The 15169-nt window shown below is 43.0% G+C and overlaps 2 long non-coding RNA genes across 2 annotated transcripts; both read right to left on the bottom strand.

Moving 5' to 3' along the window:
• Positions 1-1689: 1689 nt before the first annotated feature.
• Positions 1690-7253, bottom strand: LOC147649313 (uncharacterized). The gene is made up of 2 exons (XR_015279193.1): positions 7143-7253; positions 1690-6897 (listed from the first exon to the last, which is right to left on the bottom strand). It is a non-coding gene; the product is annotated as an uncharacterized LOC147649313 (long non-coding RNA).
• A 1707-nt stretch (positions 7254-8960) lies between these two features.
• Positions 8961-14851, bottom strand: LOC111943055 (uncharacterized). Its single transcript, XR_002870776.2, has 2 exons — positions 14368-14851; positions 8961-14122 (listed from the first exon to the last, which is right to left on the bottom strand). It is a non-coding gene; the product is annotated as an uncharacterized LOC111943055 (long non-coding RNA).
• Positions 14852-15169: the final 318 nt, after the last annotated feature.

Genomic DNA, 15169 nt, shown 5'->3' with positions numbered 1-15169 from the left:
ACCTTCTTGGATCATGTTATTTTCTGCTGGCCAGCATTATTTTGGAGTTTGGTTTCTTTTTTGCTGCAGATGGTCACTTGTTGATAAGGGTCCAGGCCCCTTATACGTCCTCAGAGAGCAGATGGGCTTCATATCTTTCCCCCTTGCCAACGTCCTGGTACCGGCTTTTTGGTAACAGTTTGCTCTCCATTTCCTGCTGCTGATAATAGCCTGCTTTCCACAGCTTGATCCTCCCATTGTCTTGCCTGTTGGAGTTATCTTGCCTTCTCCAGATGAGACATATCCTTACCATTCAGAATTCCTATCTAAGCCTGTAACTTGCTAAGAGAAAAGAATATAGTGAAAGCATATAATATATTTATCAGAATAATTGTGAAAAGCCAATATTTACAACATTAATTCACAACAAGCCCTCCTTTTATTTTTTTTATAAATCATTTGGCTTGAGCAATAATTCTTGTTTTCTAGCTTCTAGCACTCGTTCATTTTTCTCACAAATCAGTTTAGCTTTTTCCAATAGATCTTTCACATTATTTTTTTTTCCTAATACCATGATTTTTTTGTGCCATTCTAGATGTAGCCAATTTTGAGTCTGTAGGCATTACTACTATTTGCATGCCTTGCACTACTTTGGTGATTAGCCAAATTAAACAGGGGATTAAACAAGGAAGAAATATTAAACCAGCTGTAGCACTGCTACAAGGAGAAGAAACTTAGCTTCTTCTACTACTCTATCCCCAATATATTATCCCACCAGTTAGTGGTCATTACTGGTTTTCATTTTTGGACTGGCACATGGGCCATTTTTCTGATTTCTTTGGCGATATCTAGAACGGCATTTTTATTGTCATTGAAAACAACAATCTTATGTATTAATTTTCTCACAGAACACCCCTTCTTTTAGCCAATAAATAGTCTAAAGCCAGCTTATTTTGATATATTGCTGCTGTGGCTTTCATCACTGACTGGCTATTAATTCTATAGCTCCAGCTCTTTCACTGGTTATGATTTCTACAACAACTTGGAGTTTCATAATGCAAAAATTGGGGTTCGATATCTCCAACTTCCATCTTGTGCCCAAGAAGGTTTCTAATATGCGTTCAGGGGCTATTTCTCATGTCCCCATTTTTGAGGTACTCAAACTATTTCCTTTTATTTCTTTTTAGGACCTCAAAAACCAACACCCCCAGCTAATTTCTGTCTTGTCCTGACAAAAAGAAAAAATCCTAGCTGAATCATTCTCAGAGTACAATTCCCCTTCCATTGCGAAGGGAGCTTTGGGTATGCCCTTTTCTCACATATCCCAAAATAAGACCTCTGGTGCTTTCTAATAGTCATTTTTCTGTTGATTTTTATTTCCCCAAAATTTGACTATTTCCAGAGTAAGGATTTTTCCCTGTACTATTACACTGGAAGAATCTGGTTCTATTACTATGTACACAGTTTTTTTTCTTTTACTTTCCTTTGGGTCTAATACCGAGTTGGTTTCTCTGGAACTTACTATGTACAAGTTTTATTACCAACTTTATACTTTTTACCAGGAGTATTTCTCACTTCATGAAGAAGTTTTCTCCATTTAATTGCTGTTTGAGCTTTGCTTACATGTCCTGATGTGAGGTTAATACAGGTCTAGGTTACTGTGTTGGCTTTATCTTTTCACTTACCATTTGCTCTCTTACCAAATCTTGGTTATTTCTCCTGGCAACAACTGTGAAGAAAATCCATCTTTTTCTCCTTTTTGGGCAGTTGTTTTCTAATCTGTTACTACTTGTTCCTAGATTTTCTGTAGACTAATATTTTCCCTTTATGCATACAGGTACTTAATTTGGATAGGTTATAGCAGTGATTATTGATATTGGTGTGGGTAATAAGAAAGAAACCCCGGTGTCATTCCATGTGAAGCTTTTGATAGCATTTGTAACATGGCTTTGCTGGTGTCCCAGAAGGGAGAAGGATAAGTGACAGAAGAAGGAATAATAGGGGTCCAGTATGGCTTACACCCCCACCAATCCTGCCTATGAGGTTGCAGCTCACAGCAGGTGTTTTATATTCTTCTCGGTGGTGAGTTGTAGTGGTCAGTCTGGTCTTGCCCCCTATTTCCTTGTCACTTCCTTTTTTGTAATTTCCAAGCAAATTTCTTTTGACACCTTTTAACAGCAGTTTCCCACCGTTCCTCAGGTACTTCCCACTCAACACGCACTAGTAATTTCCCATCTGTAAAAAAAGTTATCATTTAAGTTATTCTTAATAGATTTGACACCTCACACTTCCTGCAATGAGAGGCTTAACTTTGTGGACTACAATACCTATTACTCTCTAATTTAAACACTTATATTTAATCCAGATAGCATGTCCCGTATTGGGATGATTTAGACAATATATATGATGTGGCACTGATGGAAGTTGTGGTTCTCCCCCCTCCTTTATACAAATCACAGGCAAAAGTAAAAATATACGAGGATTTCCCAACCAAAACAGCCCCAGTCCTCCTGTTTGGAGTGGGAGTTTTCCTCCCCAAGGTGGATATCAAAGTGTCTCAGAACTTATCCAGGCAGGACTTGAAACTACTGATACAGGCTTGGTCTTACTTCTCAGTTAGGTGTGATTCTTAGCACATTCCTTGGATCAGTTCATTGTCGCCGGTCTCTGCTCAAGAGTACATTTGGTATCACTCAGTTTGGGTATTACAGTCCTGTCCTCAGCTCTTTTGATCTTAATGGTGTGAATCCAACTTCACTCTTTGGTCCAGATTGCAGCTTCTCTGCCTTAATTATCAGTAGTACCTGAAAACAATTTCTTAATAACACAGGGAGAATGAAAACGTCACATCAAAATTTTCCATCAGCGAAATTTATCAGTTAACACAGGAGCCAATCTCTTTCTGCATGTTCAAATTAGTTAAACAAGAAAGGCTAGGTTAGTTTTGACTTCAAATAAATTACATTCATTACCTTTTTTACCTTTTGGTTACTATTTATTTGTTTAGCTTCACAAACTTCTTTTATCGGTTTCTTAGAACAAACCCCTTCCTTTTAACAAGAGTAAAAGAAAGAAAAGAAAAAAATAAGAGAGAGAAAAAAAAAAAAAAAATCCTATTTCAAGAAATTAAACACCTTGATGAGGTTTTCAGAACCTAACGAGCAAGATTACTTTTGCTTTGGTCTCATCATCCACCGGTCTGTTTCTCGGCTTTTGTTCCGTTCCTTTCCCATTGACAGCAGTTTTTTTCAGGCTATCTCTCTCCCCCACCCCTGCTGCCGCAGCTCTGGGCCGAGCAGGCTGTTTCAGCCGCTCGCTCTGCAGGGGCCCACTTGTGTCCTTGCCAGTCACTTGCTGACGTGCTGACCCTGGGGCAAAGCCCGTGTGCCCTCTTTCCCTGCTGTGCCGTCCCTTCACACACAGGATTGGCATTTTCAAACACACTCAGCTCCCACCACAGCCGGGGGGGCAGAGCCCGGAGTCCACAGTGCTCTGGTCTGCGGCTCCTCTGTTGGGCCAGCTCGCTCCTCAGCAGCAAACCTCACCCAGCGCCGCTGCCGGGCCGGCGAGCACTCCCAGCACCCCGCACCCCTCGAGACCCCGGCACAGACACGGCGGGTCCCACTCCAGCAGCGCCACTCACGAACCGCGCTCTGCACCCTTCACATCAGGTGGGAGAGGACCGGGAGCCGCCACACCGGGCCCTGCTGTTCACCACTCACAGGGACCAGGTCCTGCTACAGCTGCTTTACATAAAAGCAATAAAACAACACCTAAACCTAACAACTCCTAACCCAGCGCTCCAGATGCTCCTAACATCCCCTATTTTCGGGCACAATTCTCATCTCTAATCGCGCTTGAAAGTTTTTCTCCCCACAAGCCAGTGCTCACTCTTCGGAGCCAACAAGACACTTCTCGCTCTCTTTCTAAAAATCTTTACAACTTTAATGAAAAGAGACGCAAACCTCTCTCTTTCTCTTTGCCACTATTATCTCGCCACTCTTTACACCACATCCCTCCAGAATCTCCACTACACAAATTACTTTGCTTCAGAATAACAACAAATTCTAACACCTCCTTTTGGGGACCCTCCCCAAAGTCATCAAAGGCACTAGACACAGAGACCAGTCAGCTAGCTAGCTACTTTTACCAACTAAAACAAACTTGCAATTTCTATTTCTTCTGCCTTGAACAGATCTTCAGTCAAGCTAGAAATGAAGACACAGACTTCATTCTTCTCTAAGTTTTCTTCTACAGGTACAAAGGAGTCTATCCTCACACAGCTGCTTAATATGAATAATCTCTAGTGTAACTTTTCTCATGACAAGATAGGTCAGGTCTTTTATTCTTACAGGCATTTAGATACATTGACAAGTTTCTGACAATACCTTTATGTTTCAACAGTACTTGCAGCTTATATACTATGAACCATCTATAGCAAGAACCAGTCTTACAATTGTTTTCGAACTCTTCTTTCACAAAATAAGACTCATCTCTAAATTAACACATGTACTTATTAAAATAGACCAAGTTTAGAGTCTCCACAATCCTCTTCTTAATTCGAAACACCAACAATCTTAATTTTAATCTTTTAACTGGGTCCACTTCTGCTTTTGTAATAAGCACAGCTGCAAAACAACACAAGCACTCCTAGAGACATGTGCACTCTCTTGGCAAATTCAAAAGAACAAAAAATCATGGCAGTTCTGAGCCTGATCTTCAGCTAAACACACTATCACAATAACTCCTTAGCAATCATCAGAGAGATGATCAGCATTTCATATCGTGAAGAGAGACAAAATAATTTTCAGCAGCAGTAAAAAGATTTACAACAATCTACAGGATTTTGCTTTTAGGCTGGTACCAGGTTCTGCTGTTAAGAACCATGGGCTGTGCCCATCAGCATGGGACACAAACAACATTAGGGTTAACAGCTCTAACACTTATTGACAACCTGATAAGTTTTCACCTCAAGAAGTGACTACTATGCAAATTACTGCAACTTGCCTTTAAAATTATAATCAACCACAAAATTCTACGATATTTACTAAAGTAAAGAAATTGGAAGGCATACTAAGAAATGGGTTTGTTTCTCTACAAAATAAATATTGCAATCACTCAAGAAAAACAAACAAACAAACAAACAAACAAACAAACAGAGCTCACTTCTTTTCCATTTTCTCCCAGGATGCATACTCTTCTGAAATCTCAAATTTTAAGCACCGACACAACTTATTGCTGCAGAAGCCCACAGCACCATCATACACGGAATTCTCTCAGAACCTGGTAAAACAAAGGCTTGCAACTTGCAGCTCCCTTGGTTTGGAGCTGATACCATACGCCAGTACTGCTCCATATCTCGCTCACACATCTGGCTAAGAAAAAGCTCTCTGAGACAGTTTGACACCAGTCCTTACTCCTGAAATCACAGAACTTAATGTGCGGGGTCTCATAAGACCCTGGCATAGAAAACCTGGGTCCCAGAGGGACTCACCCAGCTCTCTCACCATTGGGCATGTTCCCGGCCTGTTTCACAGCTTCAGGAGGTTCCAGGAGTCACTGAGAGCTCCTCCGATCCCCCTGTGCCTGGAGCAGGGAACCTGAACCGGCATCTGTGGTTCAATCCAGCCTGCCTGCAGCCGCCTAAACACAGCTCTGGGGCTTGAGAGCTCCAAAATAAGTTTAAACAATCCAGGGGCACCAAGACTTAGAAGGCCCCTGCCCTCACTTTACTCAAAAGGGATGGGCTGAACTCATCCCCTCAGGGCACCCTCCGTGCCCTGATCTTATCAGGGCCTGGCCGGACTCACCGCTGGCCGGAGCTGCAGGAGTTCCCTTGCACTCCTGAGGCTGACCTGCCCCTCCATCTCAATAGCTCAGCAGGGAGTAGCTCTGGGAGCACCATCTCCCAGGAAAACCTTTCACCGCCGCTACAGTGGGGCAAAGAAAACTTCTAAAAAAAAAAAAACCCAAAAAACCAAAAAAACCCAAACAACTTCAAACGCTGAATCACATACCAGCTCACCAAAGCGACCCCTCCCCCGCAAGCAGCTCTTGTTGCCCAGGGGGGAGGAAAGGCACGGAGGGACCATCACCACTAAAGGTAACCTTGGCTTTGCTCTGAGAGCAGAGCTGCTATCCCGCTGAGAACAGATTTGATACAACACCCCCGCGGCTTCTGGGCTACAAGCCCCAGTTCTGGTTTGCCCCCCCCATGGGCTCCAAGACAGGAGCTCGCAGGGAGGAAGCGAATCCCTCCATGTGTCCCCACCATGATCCAGTCCCTGTGGAAGCACTGACCCGTGTTCACTGTTACTCCAGCACAGCATCGAAAACCTTTCCTCTTTAACAACACAATTCCAAAAAAAAAAAACAAAAACAAAAAAAACCCCACAAACTTCAATGCAGCAATCACACCTATTTACGCATTCTCACATCTGTTCATTCAACTCCACCCAGTCACAGCAAGACAATAAGGTGCTCTTTACTTCCCTTGTTAATATCCGCCCATGGGCGCTGTAATATGTCAAATATCCCAAGTTTCTTGGATTATTCCTCAATTTGGCAGTTTTAAATCCAAATTTCTTGGATTTAATCCTCAACTTGACAAAGTTTTAGAGAATCCACATTTTACTCTGTTTTCCCAGTGGATTGTGCCAGGAAAACCTTGGGCTCCCTTTCCCGAGGGGCTCACCCCTCCCCTGAGACCCAGTCCCAGTAACCCCGGGGGTATCTTGCAACCCCCGCTTCCCGCTCCCCCAAAGATTACTTACAATCCGTCTTCTTCTTTGGGTCTTCGTGCACAAGAATTATGGAGCAAAAATACCGCGGTTTTATGGAGCCTTTTTTCCCCTTTCCTTTGCTTTATTCCTCTCCTTCTTGTCCTCGGGGTTTTGACCTGCAGCCGCTTGGTCCACGCTGGGAGAAACAGAATGGGATCTGCTGAACTCAGCAGAGGCGCGCCTGTTTCCCCGTTCTGGATCTCCGGTGGTCCCAGAGGTGAGGTGCTTATCCCGGACGAGCCCCCAAAAATTCTTAAAAACGAGATTCACTTAATAAATTATAAAAAGAATTTAATATAAACAAAAGACAATTAGGAGACAAAAGAAATAAAGCAAAGGGTTAAAACGGCCGGGTGCCCTGGTGGGTTACCAGGAACACACCTGGTATCTCAGGAGTGTCCTTTTTATCCCCTCTTTGCTGTGAGAGGTTAATGCATATTCAAGCATGTCCCCTCCCTGGTTCCACCTTCTTGGATCATGTTATTTTCTGCTGGCCAGCATTATTTTGGAGTTTGGTTTCTTTTTTGCTGCAGATGGTCACTTGTTGATAAGGGTCCAGGCCCCTTATACGTCCTCAGAGAGCAGATGGGCTTCATATCTTTCCCCCTTGCCAACGTCCTGGTACCGGCTTTTTGGTAACAGTTTGCTCTCCATTTCCTGCTGCTGATAATAGCCTGCTTTCCACAGCTTGATCCTCCCATTGTCTTGCCTGTTGGAGTTATCTTGCCTTCTCCAGATGAGACATATCCTTACCATTCAGAATTCCTATCTAAGCCTGTAACTTGCTAAGAGAAAAGAATATAGTGAAAGCATATAATATATTTATCAGAATAATTGTGAAAAGCCAATATTTACAACATTAATTCACAACAAGCCCTCCTTTTATTTTTTTTATAAATCATTTGGCTTGAGCAATAATTCTTGTTTTCTAGCTTCTAGCACTCGTTCATTTTTCTCACAAATCAGTTTAGCTTTTTCCAATAGATCTTTCACATTATTTTTTTTTCCTAATACCATGATTTTTTTGTGCCATTCTAGATGTAGCCAATTTTGAGTCTGTAGGCATTACTACTATTTGCATGCCTTGCACTACTTTGGTGATTAGCCAAATTAAACAGGGGATTAAACAAGGAAGAAATATTAAACCAGCTGTAGCACTGCTACAAGGAGAAGAAACTTAGCTTCTTCTACTACTCTATCCCCAATATATTATCCCACCAGTTAGTGGTCATTACTGGTTTTCATTTTTGGACTGGCACATGGGCCATTTTTCTGATTTCTTTGGCGATATCTAGAACGGCATTTTTATTGTCATTGAAAACAACAATCTTATGTATTAATTTTCTCACAGAACACCCCTTCTTTTAGCCAATAAATAGTCTAAAGCCAGCTTATTTTGATATATTGCTGCTGTGGCTTTCATCACTGACTGGCTATTAATTCTATAGCTCCAGCTCTTTCACTGGTTATGATTTCTACAACAACTTGGAGTTTCATAATGCAAAAATTGGGGTTCGATATCTCCAACTTCCATCTTGTGCCCAAGAAGGTTTCTAATATGCGTTCAGGGGCTATTTCTCATGTCCCCATTTTTGAGGTACTCAAACTATTTCCTTTTATTTCTTTTTAGGACCTCAAAAACCAACACCCCCAGCTAATTTCTGTCTTGTCCTGACAAAAAGAAAAAATCCTAGCTGAATCATTCTCAGAGTACAATTCCCCTTCCATTGCGAAGGGAGCTTTGGGTATGCCCTTTTCTCACATATCCCAAAATAAGACCTCTGGTGCTTTCTAATAGTCATTTTTCTGTTGATTTTTATTTCCCCAAAATTTGACTATTTCCAGAGTAAGGATTTTTCCCTGTACTATTACACTGGAAGAATCTGGTTCTATTACTATGTACACAGTTTTTTTTCTTTTACTTTCCTTTGGGTCTAATACCGAGTTGGTTTCTCTGGAACTTACTATGTACAAGTTTTATTACCAACTTTATACTTTTTACCAGGAGTATTTCTCACTTCATGAAGAAGTTTTCTCCATTTAATTGCTGTTTGAGCTTTGCTTACATGTCCTGACGTGAGGTTAATACAGGTCTAGGTTACTGTGTTGGCTTTATCTTTTCACTTACCATTTGCTCTCTTACCAAATCTTGGTTATTTCTCCTGGCAACAACTGTGAAGAAAATCCATCTTTTTCTCCTTTTTGGGCAGTTGTTTTCTAATCTGTTACTACTTGTTCCTAGATTTTCTGTAGACTAATATTTTCCCTTTATGCATACAGGTACTTAATTTGGATAGGTTATAGCAGTGATTATTGATATTGGTGTGGGTAATAAGAAAGAAACCCCGGTGTCATTCCATGTGAAGCTTTTGATAGCATTTGTAACATGGCTTTGCTGGTGTCCCAGAAGGGAGAAGGATAAGTGACAGAAGAAGGAATAATAGGGGTCCAGTATGGCTTACACCCCCACCAATCCTGCCTATGAGGTTGCAGCTCACAGCAGGTGTTTTATATTCTTCTCGGTGGTGAGTTGTAGTGGTCAGTCTGGTCTTGCCCCCTATTTCCTTGTCACTTCCTTTTTTGTAATTTCCAAGCAAATTTCTTTTGACACCTTTTAACAGCAGTTTCCCACCGTTCCTCAGGTACTTCCCACTCAACACGCACTAGTAATTTCCCATCTGTAAAAAAAGTTATCATTTAAGTTATTCTTAATAGATTTGACACCTCACACTTCCTGCAATGAGAGGCTTAACTTTGTGGACTACAATACCTATTACTCTCTAATTTAAACACTTATATTTAATCCAGATAGCATGTCCCGTATTGGGATGATTTAGACAATATATATGATGTGGCACTGATGGAAGTTGTGGTTCTCCCCCCTCCTTTATACAAATCACAGGCAAAAGTAAAAATATACGAGGATTTCCCAACCAAAACAGCCCCAGTCCTCCTGTTTGGAGTGGGAGTTTTCCTCCCCAAGGTGGATATCAAAGTGTCTCAGAACTTATCCAGGCAGGACTTGAAACTACTGATACAGGCTTGGTCTTACTTCTCAGTTAGGTGTGATTCTTAGCACATTCCTTGGATCAGTTCATTGTCGCCGGTCTCTGCTCAAGAGTACATTTGGTATCACTCAGTTTGGGTATTACAGTCCTGTCCTCAGCTCTTTTGATCTTAATGGTGTGAATCCAACTTCACTCTTTGGTCCAGATTGCAGCTTCTCTGCCTTAATTATCAGTAGTACCTGAAAACAATTTCTTAATAACACAGGGAGAATGAAAACGTCACATCAAAATTTTCCATCAGCGAAATTTATCAGTTAACACAGGAGCCAATCTCTTTCTGCATGTTCAAATTAGTTAAACAAGAAAGGCTAGGTTAGTTTTGACTTCAAATAAATTACATTCATTACCTTTTTTACCTTTTGGTTACTATTTATTTGTTTAGCTTCACAAACTTCTTTTATCGGTTTCTTAGAACAAACCCCTTCCTTTTAACAAGAGTAAAAGAAAGAAAAGAAAAAAATAAGAGAGAGAAAAAAAAAAAAAAAATCCTATTTCAAGAAATTAAACACCTTGATGAGGTTTTCAGAACCTAACGAGCAAGATTACTTTTGCTTTGGTCTCATCATCCACCGGTCTGTTTCTCGGCTTTTGTTCCGTTCCTTTCCCATTGACAGCAGTTTTTTTCAGGCTATCTCTCTCCCCCACCCCTGCTGCCGCAGCTCTGGGCCGAGCAGGCTGTTTCAGCCGCTCGCTCTGCAGGGGCCCACTTGTGTCCTTGCCAGTCACTTGCTGACGTGCTGACCCTGGGGCAAAGCCCGTGTGCCCTCTTTCCCTGCTGTGCCGTCCCTTCACACACAGGATTGGCATTTTCAAACACACTCAGCTCCCACCACAGCCGGGGGGGCAGAGCCCGGAGTCCACAGTGCTCTGGTCTGCGGCTCCTCTGTTGGGCCAGCTCGCTCCTCAGCAGCAAACCTCACCCAGCGCCGCTGCCGGGCCGGCGAGCACTCCCAGCACCCCGCACCCCTCGAGACCCCGGCACAGACACGGCGGGTCCCACTCCAGCAGCGCCACTCACGAACCGCGCTCTGCACCCTTCACATCAGGTGGGAGAGGACCGGGAGCCGCCACACCGGGCCCTGCTGTTCACCACTCACAGGGACCAGGTCCTGCTACAGCTGCTTTACATAAAAGCAATAAAACAACACCTAAACCTAACAACTCCTAACCCAGCGCTCCAGATGCTCCTAACATCCCCTATTTTCGGGCACAATTCTCATCTCTAATCGCGCTTGAAAGTTTTTCTCCCCACAAGCCAGTGCTCACTCTTCGGAGCCAACAAGACACTTCTCGCTCTCTTTCTAAAAATCTTTACAACTTTAATGAAAAGAGACGCAAACCTCTCTCTTTCTCTTTGCCACTATTATCTCGCCACTCTTTACACCACATCCCTCCAGAATCTCCACTACACAAATTACTTTGCTTCAGAATAACAACAAATTCTAACACCTCCTTTTGGGGACCCTCCCCAAAGTCATCAAAGGCACTAGACACAGAGACCAGTCAGCTAGCTAGCTACTTTTACCAACTAAAACAAACTTGCAATTTCTATTTCTTCTGCCTTGAACAGATCTTCAGTCAAGCTAGAAATGAAGACACAGACTTCATTCTTCTCTAAGTTTTCTTCTACAGGTACAAAGGAGTCTATCCTCACACAGCTGCTTAATATGAATAATCTCTAGTGTAACTTTTCTCATGACAAGATAGGTCAGGTCTTTTATTCTTACAGGCATTTAGATACATTGACAAGTTTCTGACAATACCTTTATGTTTCAACAGTACTTGCAGCTTATATACTATGAACCATCTATAGCAAGAACCAGTCTTACAATTGTTTTCGAACTCTTCTTTCACAAAATAAGACTCATCTCTAAATTAACACATGTACTTATTAAAATAGACCAAGTTTAGAGTCTCCACAATCCTCTTCTTAATTCGAAACACCAACAATCTTAATTTTAATCTTTTAACTGGGTCCACTTCTGCTTTTGTAATAAGCACAGCTGCAAAACAACACAAGCACTCCTAGAGACATGTGCACTCTCTTGGCAAATTCAAAAGAACAAAAAATCATGGCAGTTCTGAGCCTGATCTTCAGCTAAACACACTATCACAATAACTCCTTAGCAATCATCAGAGAGATGATCAGCATTTCATATCGTGAAGAGAGACAAAATAATTTTCAGCAGCAGTAAAAAGATTTACAACAATCTACAGGATTTTGCTTTTAGGCTGGTACCAGGTTCTGCTGTTAAGAACCATGGGCTGTGCCCATCAGCATGGGACACAAACAACATTAGGGTTAACAGCTCTAACACTTATTGACAACCTGATAAGTTTTCACCTCAAGAAGTGACTACTATGCAAATTACTGCAACTTGCCTTTAAAATTATAATCAACCACAAAATTCTACGATATTTACTAAAGTAAAGAAATTGGAAGGCATACTAAGAAATGGGTTTGTTTCTCTACAAAATAAATATTGCAATCACTCAAGAAAAACAAACAAACAAACAAACAAACAAACAAACAGAGCTCACTTCTTTTCCATTTTCTCCCAGGATGCATACTCTTCTGAAATCTCAAATTTTAAGCACCGACACAACTTATTGCTGCAGAAGCCCACAGCACCATCATACACGGAATTCTCTCAGAACCTGGTAAAACAAAGGCTTGCAACTTGCAGCTCCCTTGGTTTGGAGCTGATACCATACGCCAGTACTGCTCCATATCTCGCTCACACATCTGGCTAAGAAAAAGCTCTCTGAGACAGTTTGACACCAGTCCTTACTCCTGAAATCACAGAACTTAATGTGCGGGGTCTCATAAGACCCTGGCATAGAAAACCTGGGTCCCAGAGGGACTCACCCAGCTCTCTCACCATTGGGCATGTTCCCGGCCTGTTTCACAGCTTCAGGAGGTTCCAGGAGTCACTGAGAGCTCCTCCGATCCCCCTGTGCCTGGAGCAGGGAACCTGAACCGGCATCTGTGGTTCAATCCAGCCTGCCTGCAGCCGCCTAAACACAGCTCTGGGGCTTGAGAGCTCCAAAATAAGTTTAAACAATCCAGGGGCACCAAGACTTAGAAGGCCCCTGCCCTCACTTTACTCAAAAGGGATGGGCTGAACTCATCCCCTCAGGGCACCCTCCGTGCCCTGATCTTATCAGGGCCTGGCCGGACTCACCGCTGGCCGGAGCTGCAGGAGTTCCCTTGCACTCCTGAGGCTGACCTGCCCCTCCATCTCAATAGCTCAGCAGGGAGTAGCTCTGGGAGCACCATCTCCCAGGAAAACCTTTCACCGCCGCTACAGTGGGGCAAAGAAAACTTCTAAAAAAAAAAAAACCCAAAAAACCAAAAAAACCCAAACAACTTCAAACGCTGAATCACATACCAGCTCACCAAAGCGACCCCTCCCCCGCAAGCAGCTCTTGTTGCCCAGGGGGGAGGAAAGGCACGGAGGGACCATCACCACTAAAGGTAACCTTGGCTTTGCTCTGAGAGCAGAGCTGCTATCCCGCTGAGAACAGATTTGATACAACACCCCCGCGGCTTCTGGGCTACAAGCCCCAGTTCTGGTTTGCCCCCCCCATGGGCTCCAAGACAGGAGCTCGCAGGGAGGAAGCGAATCCCTCCATGTGTCCCCACCATGATCCAGTCCCTGTGGAAGCACTGACCCGTGTTCACTGTTACTCCAGCACAGCATCGAAAACCTTTCCTCTTTAACAACACAATTCCAAAAAAAAAAAACAAAAACAAAAAAAACCCCACAAACTTCAATGCAGCAATCACACCTATTTACGCATTCTCACATCTGTTCATTCAACTCCACCCAGTCACAGCAAGACAATAAGGTGCTCTTTACTTCCCTTGTTAATATCCGCCCATGGGCGCTGTAATATGTCAAATATCCCAAGTTTCTTGGATTATTCCTCAATTTGGCAGTTTTAAATCCAAATTTCTTGGATTTAATCCTCAACTTGACAAAGTTTTAGAGAATCCACATTTTACTCTGTTTTCCCAGTGGATTGTGCCAGGAAAACCTTGGGCTCCCTTTCCCGAGGGGCTCACCCCTCCCCTGAGACCCAGTCCCAGTAACCCCGGGGGTATCTTGCAACCCCCGCTTCCCGCTCCCCCAAAGATTACTTACAATCCGTCTTCTTCTTTGGGTCTTCGTGCACAAGAATTATGGAGCAAAAATACCGCGGTTTTATGGAGCCTTTTTTCCCCTTTCCTTTGCTTTATTCCTCTCCTTCTTGTCCTCGGGGTTTTGACCTGCAGCCGCTTGGTCCACGCTGGGAGAAACAGAATGGGATCTGCTGAACTCAGCAGAGGCGCGCCTGTTTCCCCGTTCTGGATCTCCGGTGGTCCCAGAGGTGAGGTGCTTATCCCGGACGAGCCCCCAAAAATTCTTAAAAACGAGATTCACTTAATAAATTATAAAAAGAATTTAATATAAACAAAAGACAATTAGGAGACAAAAGAAATAAAGCAAAGGGTTAAAACGGCCGGGTGCCCTGGTGGGTTACCAGGAACACACCTGGTATCTCAGGAGTGTCCTTTTTATCCCCTCTTTGCTGTGAGAGGTTAATGCATATTCAAGCATGTCCCCTCCCTGGTTCCACCTTCTTGGATCATGTTATTTTCTGCTGGCCAGCATTATTTTGGAGTTTGGTTTCTTTTTTGCTGCAGATGGTCACTTGTTGATAAGGGTCCAGGCCCCTTATACGTCCTCAGAGAGCAGATGGGCTTCATATCTTTCCCCCTTGCCAACGTCCTGGTACCGGCTTTTTGGTAACAGTTTGCTCTCCATTTCCTGCTGCTGATAATAGCCTGCTTTCCACAGCTTGATCCTCCCATTGTCTTGCCTGTTGGAGTTATCTTGCCTTCTCCAGATGAGACATATCCTTACCATTCAGAATTCCTATCTAAGCCTGTAACTTGCTAAGAGAAAAGAATATAGTGAAAGCATATAATATATTTATCAGAATAATTGTGAAAAGCCAATATTTACAACATTAATTCACAACACCTTCTTTCATATCTTTCATATAACTGAGGTGCCTTTTTAACCAATTCCTGCAAGGGCCCACTTGGCTACCTCTCCAGCCCACGCTCCTGCTGTTTGTGGGCTCCTACCTTCCCACAGCTGCCGAAATCTCTGCAAAATTACTCACCTCCCCAATGCTACCTTACACTGCACACCAAAGCCGCTCTCTGTATCTTATACTGTACACCAAAGCCAGTCCCTGTTGAGCCACAGTGTCTAAATGTACCCCTGCAGCACATCCAGGCTGTTCTTCAAGCACCATAAACCCTGTAAAGCACCATCTGCCAGCACA

This window comes from Cyanistes caeruleus, chromosome 25 (assembly GCF_971803275.1).
Source record: "Cyanistes caeruleus chromosome 25, bCyaCae1.hap1.1, whole genome shotgun sequence".
Classification (NCBI taxonomy): domain Eukaryota; kingdom Metazoa; phylum Chordata; class Aves; order Passeriformes; family Paridae; genus Cyanistes; species Cyanistes caeruleus.
Note: the sequence above shows the minus strand (reverse complement) of the source record. Positions and strands in the feature narration are given on the sequence as shown.